The sequence below is a fragment of the Rutilus rutilus genome (genome assembly GCF_951802725.1).
Source record: "Rutilus rutilus genome assembly, chromosome: 1".
Taxonomy (NCBI): Eukaryota; Metazoa; Chordata; class Actinopteri; order Cypriniformes; family Leuciscidae; genus Rutilus; species Rutilus rutilus.
This window is the reverse complement of record NC_140209.1, coordinates 11,882,632-11,903,281: the sequence shown is the minus strand read 5'-3', so window position 1 is coordinate 11,903,281 and position 20,650 is coordinate 11,882,632. Positions and strand designations below refer to the sequence as shown.

The 20,650-nt window shown below is 37.1% G+C and overlaps 1 protein-coding gene across 1 annotated transcript in view; it reads right to left on the bottom strand.

Moving 5' to 3' along the window:
* The window catches only part of LOC311297742 (uncharacterized protein), a gene marked incomplete at both ends in the record, with an annotated part of 153,426 nt that overhangs the window by 16,475 nt on the left and 116,301 nt on the right, over positions 1-20,650 (bottom strand). The window lies entirely within an intron of this gene.

Genomic DNA, 20,650 nt, shown 5'->3' with positions numbered 1-20,650 from the left:
TAATTTGACCATTGTTAAAGTTCTTTAGCGCATTCCAGCGTATTGAGTTAAATATCGCATCATTACCGAATTCAGGGGTGTTTAATAACTTCAATAGCACCGGCTGATTTAAGTTTTTCTTCAAACAATGAGACAAAAGTGTTTTGTTGTATGCACAGATTTTGAGGGTCGCTTATAGAAAGAGGCGTCCTTGTCTTTATTTTTTAAAAACATAGAACCAGAGATAATTAAAATATACATTTTAGCGCTATTTACGGTATAATGTAAATGTCTCGCGTATCAAATCATGATACAAATCAAGATACAAATCATGCAAATACCGTCGTGTATGAACAAAGAGAAGACCTAGAGTTCACTAACATTACAGCTAACTCTAGGAAAAGTGTAAAGAAAACGCCATACAAAACATTACAATCACACCCGACAATACAGTAAGTGTTACGCTGGTGAAGTTAAACCATTTCAAAACAGGGTGTTTCAGAAGAAATGCAAACAAAATCTTGTAAACAAAGTCTTGTTTCAGAGTCGGTATGCTCCTGTGAAAACTTTGTGAACTTTGATGAGGCCGAGAACACTAGCGCTTTTATTTAACAATTATTTTCAATAATATTGAAAAACGGTTCAATAACAATGTTCAATATAAACAAGAATCCAATATGTGAATCCTATGTTTCACATATAATAGTTAGATGATTTATCTAACGATTGAAATTTACGATATGTTAATACATTTCGGCATTATGCAGTATAGAAGATCATAAAAGACGGATTCCTAAAAGACGGATGCCTAAAAGACGGATGCCTAAACTCTGATGTCAAAGTGTGGACGGAATAAAAAAATGAATCAATTTACATAAAAATACCACTTGTCAACCGTAATTCATTAGCTTAACCATTGTTTAGCTACGCACACACAAAATAAGAAAATAAGTGTAATAGTTAGACGAGTTTAAAACGTAATAGGTAACAGAAAAACAGCCATACTCATCTTTCACGTCAATGTTTCGTAGGCATCGCAGAAAGATTTAGTCATTTTTCTTTTGTCATATTTTTTTTTTTCTTTTTTTATAAAACAAAAAAGAACCGGTTAAAGGCCTATCGTGTAGAAGGACCTATAATGTATAGGATACTTTCCTAACATGTTTGACCACGCTCTATGTACTTTTTGCAAACTGTACAAAAACAAACAAGATGTCAATGACAGACATTCGAAACGGATCACTATAGTGGCTTTTCTGTATTTGTTTTTAAATGGCTCATGATGATGCATTTACTTTTAACCCAGTTGACCTCTAGAACTTACTTTTCGTGCAATTTTACTGGAGTGTGGAACTTTGTTTAACAGCCTCAAGCTTTAATGAGTATGCATCTCTCGGTACAATAGTCGGATGTGATTCTGTTGTAATAGTGTAAAACAGTTTGTGTGATTCGTATTTGTGTGATTGATATCAATTTAGTCAAACTATCGCTTAAATTCTTAAGCGTCATTTATTTCTATAAACGTCTTCACCTAAAACACAGTCCAACGTACAACATGTGAAACAGTGTCGCCTGCTATCTGAACAAGATGACTAAATCTAGCGGAGTAATAAACTTTTGTGTATTTATTTGTGTATCACAAATTCTTAGTGATTTGGTCTTTTTGAATCTTACATGGACACGTGTGATTCCAAAGATGATGTTTTAAAGTTATAGAGTGTAGAACTTTGCATCACTACGGTGTGACAAAATACACCCAAAGATACTAAGTAGGAGAATATCTAACTGTTTGTGTTAGATATCTGTGATCTCAGATCACAGATTGTGATCTGAGATCTCTTTAATTTTGTGTGTTAAAGTGTTAGTAGGTATTAGTTAATAACAAAAACTTTAAATTAACATAATATTAATAAAATATGGTTAAATTACATTTTGAAAATGTTTATTTACAACGTTGTGTGTCGTGATACCTCGCAATGTTAGAGAAATCTGGTTGCACTACGCCTAAAACTTAATCATCCACATCTAAACATTATCATGGTTTTGTTGTATTTTAAAACACTGTTTTTCTTATTTCCTGATTTTCATTTTTCAGGTCGATATTTGTAGAAATAAGCAAAATACATTTATAAAACAAAAAAGAACCGGTTAATGGCCTTGTGTCAGAACACAACAGGTTATTCTAACTTTGAAAAGTGTCATACAGTATTTGATTTTTACAAATACCTAAACCAACGGGCCTAAACCGTTGACCCCTGAAGTTATGACTTCTGAAGGCCTAGATTCGCTCGGCTGAAAAATGGTATTTTATTAGCTAAAATCATTGTCTGTATTCATAAAATAAGTCCTCACGGGTGTAAAATGATCTGTGCCAATGATCTGATTTTAAGAAAGATCATTTCTTATCTTTATTTGCATGGGACCAAGGAGGCTTCCGTGTCGTTCCGCCATCTTGAAAAAGAGCAGAGAGGGACAAAAAGCGCTAGCCTAACTCAACACGTTTCATCATCAACACTACTATAGTCAACCACCAAATTATGACTTAAACACGTTTTAAGTAGGCTATTACATTAAAAAGGCGTCATTGACAAAAATTGTAATTTTGAATTAAGTAATAATTATAACAAAAGTTGAAATTACAATTATGACTACGCGTCATAATTATGAGATGAAATGATGACGTACTAAATTGAAATTATGATAAAGTAAATGTTCCATAGTGAAATTTTCTGAATTCAATATAATTGTATTTGTGAAAATGATTCAGTACCGAATCTTCAATAAACTGCTTGTTTCTGCAGTTCGTGTAGGCCTCTAAGACTTGTAGGCCTCTAAGACTATGGATAACTAAAAATGATTATTGAATAACTTGAATTTTGTTGACAATGTAAAAAAATTGTCTTCCCATACCGGGAGTCGAACCCGGGCAGCCTGGATGAAAGCCATGAATCCTAACCACTAGACCATATGGGAGACAATGATACTGCCCCGGCAAATTTGAAAGGCTGTACTGCACAGTACATTATAATGCAGGATCATACTTATGCCGAGCCACGGGAGAAGGAATCCTCATCGCCTAAAAGCTAACATTTAATTTATCGGTATGTAAATAAATATCAGGATAGCTTTTCCCCATGTGGAAAGATCTAATGAAGGAGAAAGACTTTGAAAGGGAAGTTGCCTGATTTCTTCTCGACAGGCAAGTCAAAGGTATGGTCTAAATTACAAGCTTTTTCATTGCTTGGTTGTGTAAATCATTATATAGCTGCCATAACAGTACAAAAACATGTATCGTTAAACTCAATGAAGCGCTATTGGAAGCCATGTTGTCATAGCTTCTTGACACATTACGGCTACCGCAGTTGCAACACGCATTTGAAAAAGCGAGTAGATGGGAGAACCACTAGATGGGAGAAATTCTTTTGGGAGACCTAACTTGTAGTTGGGTCTTTAACAACAACAAAAAAAAAAGCCTCCACAATCGAGGAGGTCAAAGGGCATGCTTCCTGCTATAGATAGTATCATCAGCTCCCCCAAAGTCTATTCATGCGGCCAGCAGACAGATTTTAAACACCGATTTTACACTTCTACATATATTTTGAGTAGATAACCGATAGTATATTCTCAGTAAAGGGTTTCACCCTGTGTGATTCCACACTGATTAAGGATAGTTCGGGGAATACAAGTTAAAATGATCTTATACGATCGTATACTTGTACTTTGAATTATGACTGATAAAATTAAATATTCGCTCAAGACCAACTTTACTTATGCCGCGTCAGTGATTTTGCAAATGATACAACTTAGTCTAAATAAGAGCAATGTGGAGTCCTCGGATTTCTTAAAAAACAACACAACAACAAAACATTGTGACAAACTATGACAACATGTTGTATGGACAAAAGATCTAAGATGCCCAAGCACAGTTTTTCAACAATCAACAACTAAACGCTGTTTAGTAAAAATTCTACTTTAGGTTACCGTTAAACAAAATCATTACAGTAATCTTCTAAGAAAATAAATAGAAGATATGATTTTAATAAAACTTTAAAGATTTCTTTTAATTTTAAAATACCTTATTTAAACTTGTATGATTATGCTTTTAAATGAATTTACTATAAACTCTGGATGTACTCTGTAAAAGGCGTTAGCAGACTAGATTTACTGTGACATTGTCCCCCGAGACTCATCTGGTCTGATACCCTGAAGCTTCAGATCACACTGTGGTTTATCTCTGAAGGATCTGGGGCTGTAAGGTGTTTTTGTTTATATATTTATTTAGCTAAACTTTGTTTACATTTTAGTAACATATGTTATTAATAATAATTTAATTTAAAATAGAGATTAGTTTATTTTTTAGAACCGTGTGTGTGCACAAAATGATATTAAATGATTTATTTATTTATTTATTTCATTTTGAAAATGTACAAATGTAGTTTTCTGTGTTTAGGTGTACGGTACAAAATTCATTATAGCTATATATATAAGACCCCACCATAAAAATTTAAACCCCGCATGGACAAAAAAATGCTGATTGAATCTTTTCATATAAATGAGATTTAAAACGACTAAAAAGTACAGTTTTTCTACAATCTAAAGTTTTTGAACAGACAGACATTGTTTAATAACAATTATACTTTAGGTCACCATTAAACAAAATCATTACAGTAATCTTCTAAAAGATAAATAGAAGATATGAATGTATTCAAACTTTAAAGATTTTATTTAAACAGTCTTTTAATTTTAAAAGATCATATTTAAACTTTTACGATTGTGTTTTGAAATAAATTCAGAAAGATGACGGCACGCTAATTTACCGGAACCTGTCACAGACACACACACGCACACACACACACACACACACACACACACACACACACACACACACACACAAACATACCATTTGTCTGGTGCTTCATGAAATCTTCAGTCAGCAGACTTAGATGAATTTTATTTTTATCTAAAACTGAAATTTCAGTAGATTTTTATTTTTTTATTTTTTTATATACTTTTAAAGAACAGAATGTTTTTCAACTTTAGTTAAATTAGCAAGATAACCATTTTAATGTATACCCTTTTTTATGTAATAAGATTTTTATTCTTTTGTTTATCAAAAACAATTGGATCAATAAGATATTTATTTTATAAGCATTTAATTATATACTTGTATAAAGAACTGAATGGTTTTCAACTTTAGTTAAATTAGCAAGATAGCTATTTTATTTTATACACTTATAGGCCTAAAGAACGGAATGTTTATGTAATATGATTTTTTTTTATTCTTTTGTTTATCTAAAACTGAATTAAATGGTTTCAGTAGATTTTTAGTAAGATATTATTGCATATTATTTGTGTGAAATATAAAACATGATTAGGGTAAATCTCTTTTTCTCACTTTCACTGTTACCTCAGGAATGTGGAGGGGGTCATGTCAGAGGACGCACACACACACACACACACACACACACACACACACACACACACACTACTCTGGCTGGAGAGGCATTCAGAAAAAACAGTGTTTTTGTTTTACAACTTTTAATAATGTATTGAATTTAAAACCATTATTACGACTTTTAATAAATGTATTAAATTTAATTAAAAAAAATAAAATCAAATAAAAACAACATTTTATAAAGATATCATTTAAACTTTGAAATAAATTTAGCCCTATTGTCTCATTCTGATCGCTGAATAAACCTAGGAGGAGAGAGAGAGAAACACTGACATTTATGTTATATTATTTTATAAGCATTTCATTATATACTTTTATAAAGAACTGAATGGTTTTCAACTTTAGTTAAATTAACAAGATAGCTATTTTATTTTATACACTTATAGGCCTAAAGAACGGAATGTTTATGTAATATGATTTTTTATTCTTTTTGTTTATCTAAAACTGAATTAAATGGTTTCAGTAGATTTTTGCTAAGATATTATTGTATATCATTTGTGTGAAATATAAAACATGATTAGGGACAACTCTCTTTTTCTCACTTTTGCAGTTACCTCAGGAATGTGAGGGTGGACGTCTGTGTAGCAGAGATATCAGTGTTTATGTCTGATTCAGCGAATACAGATCGTAAAGTCAAACGGACTGCTAAAATGACCAGTACACAAACACAGAAAATACACCCAACTCGTGTGCACAAGAGATAATGCTTGTGTGACACAGTCTTCAAACTTTCTGTCAAAACCACATGATCTACGACTAACTAGGACAATAGGGCAAACCATAACAACAACATATGCCGGAAAGACACCGGTAGATAAAACTGTCAAAACACATGATCGAACGCTCAATATGACAATCCATATCCATATCTATACACGCCAGAAAGGGCGGGACAGCTCAACGGTCAACCGGAAGGGCGGTGACCAGATGTCTTATCTGGGGGCGGGACCGGAAGTCATCAATCATTTTGACACATGGTGCAGGGTTATAACTACTCACCTCTTTAAGAAGGAATAAGAAATACCCTGACTTTGAAACAAATGTAAATAATGTAATATCATCATATCTTGAACTCTTGATTTCAGCTTTGTCATAAACATTACTGGACGGCACAGGATTAGTTGATCCTCCTCTTCAACCGTAGAAAATACACTAATAACTGACCTTAAAAGCTCTTTATCTGTTCTGTGTTTCTCTCTTTCCTTCAAACTCACCCTACTGTGACTTATGCACAGCTAAATACAAAATAACAATTCAAAACCCACAAAGAATATTTGTGGAACAGTTCCCAAAGGAAGGAGCAAAACTCAGGGAAGGTTTGCTGGGATCAGTAGTTCACTCTCCATCCAGACACAGTCGTGATGATACTGTACTTCTGTTCTCTGACCACACAACATCACTTCACTGAGCTGAACACTCGTTGTGTGTTTGATAGTAAGTTTATGATCAATCATGAGCTGAGTTTGGGAAGTAGTTAACAGTGAATTTGATCATGATTAGGGCCCTCTCAAGTAAAAGTCATGACAAAATAATGCATTAACAAATCATGTAATACAATATGATTAAACATGCACTAGGAGAATATATATATTTGTATTCCTTTACACCACCATACAACAAAACAAACAAACAAAACAAAAGATAAAGGTTATTTGTAGTTCTTTTACTCACAGCGCATTCACTGTGTGCTCATACTATGATCTCGATATCAATATAATAAAAGCGCTATATAAATGAAGGTGACTTGACTTGACAATATGAGCTCATCCCAGATAGAAATGTTGTTGTTCTATGAATGTTTTGAGAGCATTATGTTCTTGTAATGTTTTCTGTAGATAATTTTATTTTTGTTACCAGAATGTTCTCCTAAAAGGAAGGATAACACTCTCTAAACATTCTTATACAGTTTTAGCGGGACGTTTCCCAGCAGACACAGGACTGAACCATCTTTTCCTCATATGTCTCTAGTTTCCTGTTTACACTCAGTGCATTTGGGCTCAATATGACCCCAAAAATATATAGAGTGATTGTATTTTGTTTTACATTTTTAATAATACACATAATATATCCTTTTTTTTGGTTTACTTCTCATCTATACATTAATGCTATGTTTTGGGAGATTTGAAGTACTTTTGTACCTATTTACTGTAAAATACCTCAGCTACACCATTAGCATGCATATGAAATATTACCTTTTTATGAAAAAAAAAAAGAGACACATTAATGATGATGGAAATGAAATATGAGTTGTTTCTGGATATTGATCTAGGTGTGAGATGCATAATTCTTCCATCTTCTGGTTAGACATTTTTTTGCAGATAATATGTTAACACTGAATCAACATCACTTTTACACCCATAATGGGTTTTTTTTTTTTTTTTTTTTTTTTTTTTTTTTTTTTTTTTTTAGATTTCATCCAAAAATCAACGATAATGGCATTGAATTTATGTTACAATGTGATGATGATGATTCAACATCATGCTTGCACTCTCAGAGAATAAAACACAACTATAACAGTATAACAGTGGCCCTCCAGGACCGAAGCCTGATTTGTCCTTTGGGGTCAATATGACCCAGTCGACTTTTCTTTAGTTAAAAAAAAAATGGTTTCCTTCATCTCAGTGCAATAAGATTTTGTGACTTTTTCTAAATTATCTATCTATACACACACACAAAACTGGGCTTGTTCTGAAGGTATATAAAAAAAAAAAAGTCACACTCAAGACCTTTGAAATGAATGTCTTTGAAATGAAAATTGAGGGGTCACGTGACGCATATGGCGGAGTAGCGGCGCATTTCCTTTGCTCCCGCAGCTCGGCATTCGTTTAGCCTTTTTTCTCTCAATTTATTTGGTCGCAGTGAGTGGACACCTTCTGCTAGAAACACCATAATGCCTGGAACTCAGAGAAAACTTAACCTTAACGCAAAACCGGCTAAATCGGGAGAGGACCAGTCGCCGCGGCACGGCCAAGCTAACATGGCCGCCTCCACACAACCAGGCCTGGGTCAAGTTGATGCCGATAGCTTGGTGGAAAGAATATCTGCTGAGGTACTCAGGGGCGTGGAGGCGTCATTCGACAAAAAGATCGACCCGATTCTGAAGAAGCTCGACGAGTGCTCGTCTAGATTCGTCACTTTGGAGACGCGGATTACTGAGACCGAGAATCGCATTTCCGACTCCGAAGACGCCGCGGCCTCCCACGGTGCTAGGATAGCTGAGATGGAGAGCAAGATGGAGGCTGCCCTGGAGAAGATTGACGATCTAGAGAATAGGAGCCGGCGGTGCAACATACGCATAGTCGGGCTCCCAGAAGGCAGTGAGGGTACTAACCCGGTGGAGTTCTTCAGCACCTGGCTGCCGGAGCTTCTGAAGGTGAGCTTCCATGGCGGTTCCGTTAAACTGGATCGCTGTCATCGCGTCCTCGGTCGTCGTCCTCCCCCTGGACAGCGGCCCCGGGCTGTCATCGCAAAACTCCACAACTTCCAGGACAAAGCACGGATTATGCAAGCGGCGAGGAAGGCGCAGTCCCTGGTCTACAATGATACCCGGATCATGATATTTGAGGACTTCTCCATCGCTGTGGTACGGAGGCGACAGGAATTCTACCCGGTGAAGCAACAGCTCAAGGAGAAAGGGATCGGCTTTGCCTTGTTGTATCCAGCTGTGCTGAGGATCAATCACGGCGGGCAGGAGAAATTCTTCAAACATCCCAAAGACGTGGCTGCCTTTCTGGAGAAGATGTCGCAGCGCGAAGGCTCTCCCTCCGTGAGCCCTGCTGACTGATCTCCATCACTTCACTGGCTGGCATAAGTATACTCTGGTCCTCTCTCTTATTGCCACATCTTATTGTTTAGGCATAAACTTGAACTTCACATCAGAACTGTTACTTGTTAGTGTTTATCTCACTGTTGGCTGACTTACTGGATGTGCTATACAGTTAAGCTCGCCCATTTTCTACAGCCTGTTAAGTTAGGGCTGGGTTTACTGATGTGCAGACTTGTTCTTTCCCTCTCATATTAGTCTGTTTAGTGCTCACTTGTGTTTGCAGTTTATTTGTTCTTCCTCTTGATAAGAGCTGCGGGCCAGCGGTTGAGATGTGTTGCAGGTTCAAGTGTGGGTGAGTGCAACAGCTGGTCCAGCATCTTCCTATATCTACCTCATTTGGGAAGGTAGCTCACACCCCTGTTGGGTGTAACAGACCAAAGTCTGACCCCAATGTCAATGTTTTTGTTGTTCATTGTTTATAGTTATGGTTTAAATGTTAGCAAAGCAGTATATCTATCTTCTTTCTGTATCCTTTGTTATAGTCTGGCCTCAGGGAGCTCTGATTATTTTCTATCTTTCTATTCAGTCGGTATGTCTTTCTCAAAGCAGGATGACAAGTGACAGTACCAAACCCACACTTAAAATATGTAGCTGGAATGTAGGGGGCATACACAATCCTATTAAGAGGAAAAAAATTCTAAGTTTTTTAAAGAAGGAACAGGTTCATATAGCTCTCCTACAAGAAACACACCTATCTGCTGATGAGCATTTAAAGCTGAAGCGGGACTGGGTTGGTCAGGTGTTTAGCTCATCTTTTACCAGTAAGAGCAGGGGCGTTGCCATTTTAATAAACAAGCACCTACCTATATCTGACGTCCAAACTATCTCTGATAAATCCGGCAGATATGTAATGTTAAAGGGCCATCTCGAGGGCCAATCGGTGTCTTTTCTTAATATTTACTTCCCCCCTGTACATTCTAATGACTTCATTTCTCAGGTTATGTCTTTATTTTCTGACTGGATCTGCGTTAACTCAGTTATAGCTGGGGACTTTAACTGTTACTTCTCCTCTGTAATGGATAAATCGCCTTCAGTACAGAATATAATGTCTAGAAGAGCTGGAGCTGTATTGGACACCTGCAGAGAACTCGATTTAGTGGACACCTGGCGTGTCTTACACCCTAAAGATAAAGAATTTACATTCTACTCTGGTGTTCACAAAACATGCAGCAGAATTGACTTTATTCTCACCCCCACAGTTACATTAAATAATGTCAAGAACTGCAATATTGGGGACATCATTATCTCTGATCATGCACCAATCTATATAACTCTAGCTAACCTAAACCCAGTGGGTCAAAGGCGACCTTGGAGATACAGCTCCTTCTTAAATCACGACCCAAATTTTGAGGAATATCTAAAAACACATTTGGAAGATTTTTTTAAAGTAAATAAGACTCCTGATGTCTCCCCTGGTTTGATATGGGACACCATGAAAGCCTATATCCGCGGTCTAATTATATCATACACTGCAAGGCTTAAAAAGAACAATATGAAAGAGCAAAGAAAACTTGAGTTGGATCTGCACCAGCTTCAGACTAAATACAATGTATCTCCGTCAGAAGAACTCAGAAAGGATATACAAGTGGTTAAGACAGCTTTAGAAGGCTTACTGACAAAAAAGGCAGAAAAATCTTTGTTTTTCATGAGGCAAAGGATGTACGAATTGGCAAATAAACCAAATCGTTATATGGCCAATCTCCTTCGCAACAGGACTTCGGCTCAGAATATTTCACACTTCAGGGACTCTTCTGGTGTACATATTTATGATAACAAAATAATTAATGATTCCTTTAGAACATTTTATAAACAGTTGTATACCTCTCAGTTCATACCGCCCTTAAAGCAAGATATGATAGATTTTTTCTCAAAGGTGAAACTACCAAAAATTACAGAGGAGCAGAGACATAATCTGTGCAGACCAGTTACTCTGAGTGAAATTAAGAATTGTATCCAACTCCTCCCGAAATGAAAATTGATTTAGATTTTTCATTTGTCAAAAAAAATCAATAAATCCAGAATAAATCTGAAAATGTCCATACGTCAATGTACTAGAGCACAAATGCAATGTGGAACGAACGTGATCACACACACACACACAGACACACAGACAGTTGTGTTTACTCTTTACTCGTGTTCCTATCCGCTTATTGATGTTTTTGGGGGTTTGGGGGTTTTTATTTACTTTTATGTACTAAAAATGTCTTTCTTATTCTAAAGTTAATAATTTTATACATTTGGATTATTGAAATAAATAATATGTAACTGCATTCAAGTCTTTTCTTTTAGTGTCATTACTGCAACATTTATGTGGCATTATTGCAAAAACAAGACACTTCAAAAGATCTCAAATAACAGAAAAAAATACTGATTTTTAAAAATATTTTAAAATGTTTAAATATATATATTCATAACAAAAGCTGTTATAAGAGCAGTCCGTCACATCCAAAAAAAAATGAATGGATCTCTATGGGGCCTCTGCTGGAAGTGTATGGTAATTACACTTAACATTGTTTGGATGGTTGCTTGCTATCTGGGACCCTCATCTAACACAGCTAATCAATGTCTCCAGGATTACTAGAAAGCTACAGGCAGGAGAGTTTATCAGGGTTGGAGATAAACTCTGCAGGACAGTGGCCCTCCAGGACCGAGTTTACCCATCCCTGGTTTTCTTTATGAAGCACGTCACCGTTATTGAGATTGGTAGTAAAATCCAATCAAAGTCAGGTGTCAGTAATTTTTTATCATATAAATGTCTATAACTCCGAAGCGAATTGAGATATTTTCACCAAAATTGACATAAATATGTATGGGCTCACTCTGAGGACACATAAAAAATGGTGGGACTGAGCCTCTTGGTGGCGCTTTAATAGAACAAAACATGAAATTCCCATTGACTTCAATACAGTACTGTGACATAAAATTAGTGATGTGAGATGTGAAAATTGTGGCCGATACCGATATTTACCGATGGCGATATCTCTGTATAGAAAACACTTTTTTACGATAACCAAATAAAGAGCTATTTTCAAAACACTTTTTTTATTTTTATTTTTTACCTTTGTAATTTATTTTCAGAAATGACTGATATTGGGCACCTTTACCTGTGTGCAAAATATGTCATCAGATATAAAAAAACAAAAAAAAAAACAAGTGTGTCCTGAATTCACACTATGAATAAGGATGAAAAGGCAATGAATAGGCAATGTCAATGTCTGAGAGTTGTGTATAACATGCTCATTGGGTTAAATGGTGAGATTGACAAGTGCTGGAAAACTGTGCTGTTGAATTTACGCCTCCAGCCTAGTTCAACGATTGTGTAGGCTGCTCTGTACCTAACCTCTGTCATTAAGAAACATCCAGAATTATCCCAGATATTTATAAACACCCCTCAGCAATCTCTGATATATTAAGTGAATCCCAACAAAATCCCAGTGCATAAACTTTCAATTATGTCCATGGTTCACGTCAACACACGCTGAACACTTGCTACGTGTACGTGCTACGTGTAGGCTAGAATAAAGTTGGGCTGCAGCTACAGTGGATATTTTAATTGTTAGCGTGCTTTTCATCCATTCAATGGTGAAACGAAAATCTTCTTATCACTCAAGGAAGATATTTCTCCACCTCCACATAGGCTGTTTTTTTTACTAGGGTGACAATACATCAAGACTTTAGAGTAAAAGCAAGCAGCAGCCGATCGATACTGTATTGGCTACTGACCCGGCCTGGAAGTGTACGTGCATAGCCCGAAGGACGTTAGCTTAATTTCTACTATGTCGCCAAATATATGGATTGAGCCAAACTGGACTGTTTGGCAAGACAACTGCTGTTCTTTGCAATTCCTATTACAACCATATAACTACATTCTGCCTGATACTAGGGCTGTCACTTTTGAGAAAAATCTAATTCGAACGGGTATCAAATATCAAGCAATATATTTGAATATCTACGAGCCAAAAAACAATCAGTCAAAAAATGCGTCATGAAGAGGAAAAAAACATATATAAGTCGCATTGGACTATAAGTCGCATTTATTTAGAAATTTATTTCACACAAAAAAAACTGTTACGGACGGGACAGTTCTCCGTTACGGACGTGAGCGCTCTGAAAGCGGCACTAAAAGACTGCTTTAAAACTTTCACAGAGACCTCAAACAGAAAGCACAAAGCCTGTCTTTAAATTTAATTTCGTTTTGTATTAATTGTATCTTCATTTTGATCAATGTTTCATCAACCAATTTCCTGGATTTAATAAAGAAGAAGTAAATATAGTAGAAAATAGATAATCACGACACGGAGGCGCCAGCGCATGAACCTGGAGCTCGTCTCATAAATGAACCGAAACTCAGCGTATAAGGTAGCCTACTCGCCTCACAGACCTGAGACATATATAGAAATGTCTACTTTTAAACAGAACAATTCAAAACGAAAGAAAACAGACTCTCTGCTTATGTCATCCGTATGAAATGTGCATTTCTCTCTGGCGCGTTCACTACTGCGAACATCGCGAGTCAGCATCATCAACTTCATCTTCAACTTCACACGTCAGATACACAGGAATGATTATCGGCCTGTTCACATCGGCCCTATTTTGACATCGGAACGATACCGATGTGTAAAAAAATTACCATATCGCCCGATATTATATCGGCGGCCGATATATCGTGTACCACTACATAAAATGCTATGTTTTATGAACGCATCAGCGTATCGTTAAGCAACTCTGTATGAGTCATCGGCACCATGCCTTGAAGGTACTCAAAAAGTTTGAAATTGAAAAATGTAATCGTATCATCTCCAGACTCCAGGCATGATGCCAAAATGACTTTTCAGGCTTTATTTCTGCAATGCCTTGACATATTGACACCAAACTTTGTATGTGTCATTGTCACTTCACTCTGGCCACATCACATCGATTTAGTAACTGCGCCATCTATTGGTCGAAAGTGATAATCCATTAAATCATCTTATAAGGTACTCTATATATGATTTTTCAGCCATTTGCCCAAAATCCTCTTTAAATGTCTTTAATTGCTCATTGTTGCAGTTGGTCTGACACTTTCAGCCATGTTGGCATGTCTTGTCGTCTTCTTGCACTTGGCCCTTTACAAATATAGGTGCAAGCAGCCATTATGGCTTTATGGCATTATGGCAGCCATTATGGCTGTTACCGTTTTTTCCTCACTTAATGCAAACAACACACTCTCCAGAATAAACTATTAGTCTTTATCAGAGAGCTGTTCAAATCACTGACACACTCTTGTAGAATTGAAATAATCTTGACTGTTTTTCTACCCACTCTTTCCACCACACGGACCATTTTGAGTTCCCAAAGACACAAATAGTGATCAAGGCCTGTAGGCCAGAATGTGTGTATTTTGGGGGTTAATGAATTGTCACACCTTTAGTACGGTGGGGGAAGTTCGAATTATCTGATTGGTCAGTTTAAACGTCTCACAGTTGGGTTAAAGTCACATGGTCAGGAAAGGATAAAAAAAGATTGAAACTGTTGCTCTGTCTCTTTTTATGCTCTGGCTCTCTTTCTTTACTTCCTCTTTTCTTTGTCTCTTACTCTCTCTCTCTCTCTCTCTCTCTCTCTCTCTCTCAGGAAACATTTACATGCTGGGTAAGATTAATGGTATAAGTTATCATCATCTCATTCATCTATTTTTTTTTTACTATTTTAAGTATAACTATAACCATATTTTGTCATTAAACCTTTTCAATTACAAATAATGTGCTAAATAGTTTTGATTTGGTATTGACTCTGAAGTGCTACATATTGCAATACAGTATCGTCACTCTCTATAGCAACGCTCTCCCACATATTAATCTATTGTAACTGCGCTTATTTCCGCCGTTGGTATAAGTAGCAGTGGGTGGAATAGACAAGAAATGTACAGTTTTCTACCATCTTGCTGACAACTTTTCTTTAGTCATTCGGCAGTCTTGCAACTTGAACCTCTGCAGGAAATCCACCCTTACGCCCGTTTCACACATACTCCATTTGCAGTGCGTAGTGCTTTCACATATGCTGTGTTTGCAGTAACTGATCCGCGGCTGGACCACAAACACATTTACTCACTATTTGTATTTCAAATCCAGAAGTTATCAGCAACTTTTATTTGAAAAAAAAAAGTTGTCTTTATTGCGATTCTCTTTGTACACATATACACTCTTTAATATACGTTTAAACACAATTTAAACAACGTATTATTCAATGCTACTTCTATATAGATATATACATATATTAAAGGTATAGCGGAGGATCTTTCCGAATTTTAGATAAGACCCGCCCTCTCCACTTTTTGAAAAAGTTTGATTGATTCACCAGAATGATTGACAATTAGGAGGACCAATAGTATAGGTGATCCACCCGGAAGTAAAAAATCCTCCGCTATACCTTTAAGTTGCTTATATTAAAATAGAACATTTTAAATTAAAACTTAAAATTGACAAAAACTGCCGACTCATGCCTTTTCTTTTGCATTTAAATTTTAATACAATAAATCTTGCATGTCACAAAGGACTTGTTTTTCCACCTCCATGAATGAGACAAGTGTTGTTCATTATGTTTCCTTGTTGAGGTAAATTGTAGTTTTCTTTGCTTTACCCTGGTCTTAAAGTAAATAGATGACTGTCAAAAATAGTAGTATTAAATTAAATGCATTTATAGTGAGATTACTACATTTTATTTAATTAAATGCATTTATGGTGAGATTATTATATTTTCATGTCAATCTGTGTATGTTTTGACCATGAACCATGCGCTGTCACTTTAATTCAGCGCGTGCAGCACAGCAAAAAATAGACTCTGTGCGGAAATGATCGCTGCACTGCTGTATACGCACCGCTCCTGGAACGCACGGCCGGACCGCATCCGCATAAAGTTTAAAAGCTCTAACCTGTTAACATGGGTGCGGAAAAAAATACGCACCGCATACGCACTGCAAACAGAGTATGTGTGACACGGGCGTTACACTCTTAATATGAAAATAATTCTTCATCATCAGATGTTTGAGTGACACTATGTCCAGTATCAGGAATAATACAGTATGATCTGTGTGTATCAATACACAACTCTGAGATCACAACGTGAATGTGTGCAAGAATAAACTGAGCATATTCAAATGAACTCTTTCCAGACTAATTCCACTAAATGTCTTTAGAGAAAATACAGATTTCTTTACCTGTGAGAAGTGAAGAGAGAATGATCAGTCCCAGTAGACACAGATCACACTTATCAGCCATTTTGTGTTTCTGTCAGTCTTTCTCTTCATTATATATAGTTACAGCTCTTCCTTTACACATCATCAGCTCCTCCTCTGGTTGGTTACTTCCTCTGATCTCATCAGCTGAGTGTTTAGTCCTGACTCTATGACACAGCTGAAGAAGCGATCAGAAATATATCTGGTGTAAAACTGTGTTGACTTTGAAAAGCTCTGGATCAGAAAGTGAGCTGAATTGTACAGTGGCGTCCAGAAATATTTATCCTCTCATTAGCTATGTTTCCATCAACCTGTTTTTATGCGCATTTTGAAGTATCGCATTAGAAACGAGTGATGGAAATGTAAAATTTTGAATTAGCTATGCCATTTTTGCAAACCATACATAATTACAAGGAAAAATATTCCACATGAGGGAAATCATTGTGGTGTCCATGAAGATGTGAAAAAATAGGCATAAATCTATTTACCCAAATTATTATACGCCTGTTTAACCGAAGCTAATCTGGGTGTGTTTCTCCATCCCCATACAATGTCACTTCTCTGTGTTTTACGGCCATGACGAGAACGTCGGTCTCCTCGGCTGTGAACCGCTCCTGGCGTGCATCTGGCAAATCCGCAGTTATTGTAGCAATCCGCCATGGAACAAGCACACCTGCTCTTAAAGGGAATGTGAGATGATACTCTGATTGGTTTATTGCACGATACGCCCAAACCACACCTATGAGTAATGTAGCTACTTCAGACCAACCCATTTTAGATGGGCTTTGGGCGCAAGAGTTATTTATCCCGCCGGTATAATAGCAACAGCACCTGAGATACGCCCACAAAGTCACTTGCGTTTCAGATCGTCAGGCACTCTAACAAGGAGGCTAAAGATCAGAGGAGTGAGGTTTACTTGCACAGCGACTACTAGCTGGCCTCTGTTAAAATAGGGCCCAAAGAGTTAAAGTTCCACTTTTATGTTTTTTCGAAAGTTCCCTTTCATGCAGTGTTTAATATAGCTGTTTGTGAATATAAACGTTCTGCAAAGTTTTAAATTTGAACGTGCACAACAAATAAAGTTATTGTATCCCAAAAGAAAGAATCGGCTCTGAAGTTTACTTCATCACACCTTCCCACATATCAATGTTTGTCTGGCCCAGCTCCGGTCCACAGAGCCCATTTTCCCTTGGTCCTCATGCCGCAAAGAATGACGGTCCTGGAGTGGCCTAGATCTGGTTTAAAGACAAGGGCCACACATGGGCCATAACTGTCTGACAGGATTCATGCCATTGCTGACATCAGGCCTGCGTGAGGCCACATTCGGGCCAAGCTTTTATTAGGCTACTAAGTTTGTGCTTGTGAAACCACAAATTCACAACCTCCAGAAGTGTTGCATTGACAGATGCGTCAAGATCACACTTTATCTATATATACACAGCAAAAACTCCAGTGTTAAATTAACTCTCCTGGGAATTTATCTTAGACCACACTCAAAAGTGTTATAATAAGGGTACATAAAAAGTCAAGGGCCCAACTAAAGCAAACACTGATCACCATAACGGTGTGATTTTCTCCTTCAGTGATTCTGCTTGTTAACATCAGGTGGCTTCAATAATTGTCAATTATCACTCAATTAATCAGTTAATAATGAACTATAATTTAATTATATCTGAATTATAACTTTAACACTGCTTCAGTGTTATTTTAACTCTCTTAGGGGCTGTTTACACAACACCGTTTTCCATGTTACACTTTTTTCGTTCATTTACACGACAAAATGGTGTTTTGGGGCCTGATAACGCAAATATTTGAAAACTGTCTCCTCGTAAACAATCAAAATGTGAATCTCTGAAGACGATGAGGACATGCACATACGTATTATGTGTTCAGTCTATAGTGTTTCATCGCCATCCGATGGCCTGGCAGCAGAATACAGTGTTTTTTGTCGTTTTCGCAGATCCGTGTGAATGGGGATCGTTTTGACAATGGTGTCGACTGTACGCGGAAAACTCAAAGAAAAGACTTCCCCGTTTTAAGCATAACTGGGTTGTAACAACCAGACGAGAGAAAAGGTGATCAGGTGGTGTTGGTTATGTTTTGACATAATCATCAATTGACCTGAATGACTGAACTAATTTATAGTCTAATCAACATTTTTAATATAATTCTAAGGATTTCTTAAAGGGGTCATATAATGGTACATGCACTTTTACAAGTTGATTGTACTGAAATGTGTGTTGCCTGTACATAACCATCATAAAACGATCAAAATCCATCTCCTGATATGTTTTCCACTGTCTCAAATCAAGTACTGCGTTATTTAGTAAAAAGACTTCAGAAAAAAGTGGGTAACACTTTACTTGAAGGGGTGTGCATAAGACTGACATGACACCGTCATAATCATGACATGACACATGTCATGAATATGAAGGAGGGTTTATGCATGTTTATGACAACTGTCATTAAGTGTCATTAGCTCAATTATGACATTTTTAATGCAAATATGACATTGTGTGAGATGTCTTTGTTATGGCAACTTGACATTACTAAGACAACACAACCTGTCATAAATATGTCATAAACATGACACAGCAGATTAATTATCAAACGTAAGAAACCACTTAGCTTTATGGGTTAACATTTCATTAAACTGTCATGTGGTTGGTTTTGACATTGGCTGTCATGAAGCCATTTTAACATTTTAATGACAAATTAAATTTGTACCACTGTACTTGAGGTCAAGAAAAACATTCATGACACAGTTATAATGGCTTCATGACAGCCAATGTCAAAACCAACCACCTAACAGTTTAATGAAATGTTAACCCATAAAGCTAAGTGGTTTCTTAAATTTGATAATTAATCTGCTATGTCATATTTATGACAATTTATGTTATCTTGGTAATGTCAAGTTGTCATGACAAAGACACTGACAGGTTATGATGTATTGATTTATGTCAAGTTGTCATAACAAAGACATCTCAAACAATGTCATATTTGCATTAAAAATGTCATAATTGAGCGAATGACACTTAATGACAGTTGTCATAAACATGCATAAGACCTCCTTCATATTTATGACATCTGCCATGTCATGATTATGAAGGTGTCATGTCAGTCTTATGCACACCCCTTCAAGTAAAGTGTTACCAAAAAGGGCTTATTAAAGTCAAATAAATAAATAAATAAATAACGGTGCAGAGAGTAAACGCATGCTATTGGCTGGTCAGTGGGAACTGCACGAACCTATGGCGGAGCAGCGGCGTAACTGTGTAAACCAATCGGTGCACCTGCCGCCGATCTGAGCGCAGAGCCCACCAGAAGGGGAGGGGCATCTGCTAATAAAAGAAGGTAATTTCGGCATAGGATTCAGATTTAATCTCCTTCAGCGACAAAAACACTGCTGATTTCTTGAAGAAGCCTTCTCGCCGACGAAAACAGCTAGGCCGTGTTCATTTGAGACAGACACTCTCACTATGAGAGCGCGAGTCTCGCGTCGCTGCGACTCCTCCCCTCAATCTCCACTGTTCTCCTTTTCTCAAGCATGAGACAAAGAAATAATGGAGTCGTAGGGCTGAGTGAGCGGGACTAAATGAGTTCACTGCAGCAAGGGAATCCCCTTTCAGGTCAAGACTGAGATCATATGCTCGTGTCACTTGCCGGGCCCGCCCCCGCTAGACGCCTGCAATGAAGACTGATGCTCTCACTATGAGAGAGCGAGTCTCGTGGCTGCAGTTAGAGCGAACACAGCGCTGACTACTTTCAGATGTATACAGCACTGACAATGACGCTCTCTCCCCTGTGACTCAGGTGAGACACATAAAGTACAATATCGTGTCGCTTGCCGGGCCCGCCCCCAGAAGACACGTTCATTGTAGAGAGACGATCTCACTACGAGAGCGTGAGTCTCGCCTTGCTGCGTTTACAGACCACTTTCTTTAAAGAAAGCAACTCTTCCCCTCATTCTTCAGCACTGAAACAGGGCTGAATAAACAGGACTAAGTGAGCTCACGTCAGTCTATTTCCCGTGCGTCTCACTATCTCTGTAGCAGGAAAATTCCAAAAACAGTGAGAGCGAGCACAACACTGACTACGCTCAGCTGAGCACAGTGCTAAATGTGATGTTCTCCGCTGTGATTATCAGTTGAGACTCATTAGAACGTCTTTCACCGCCGTT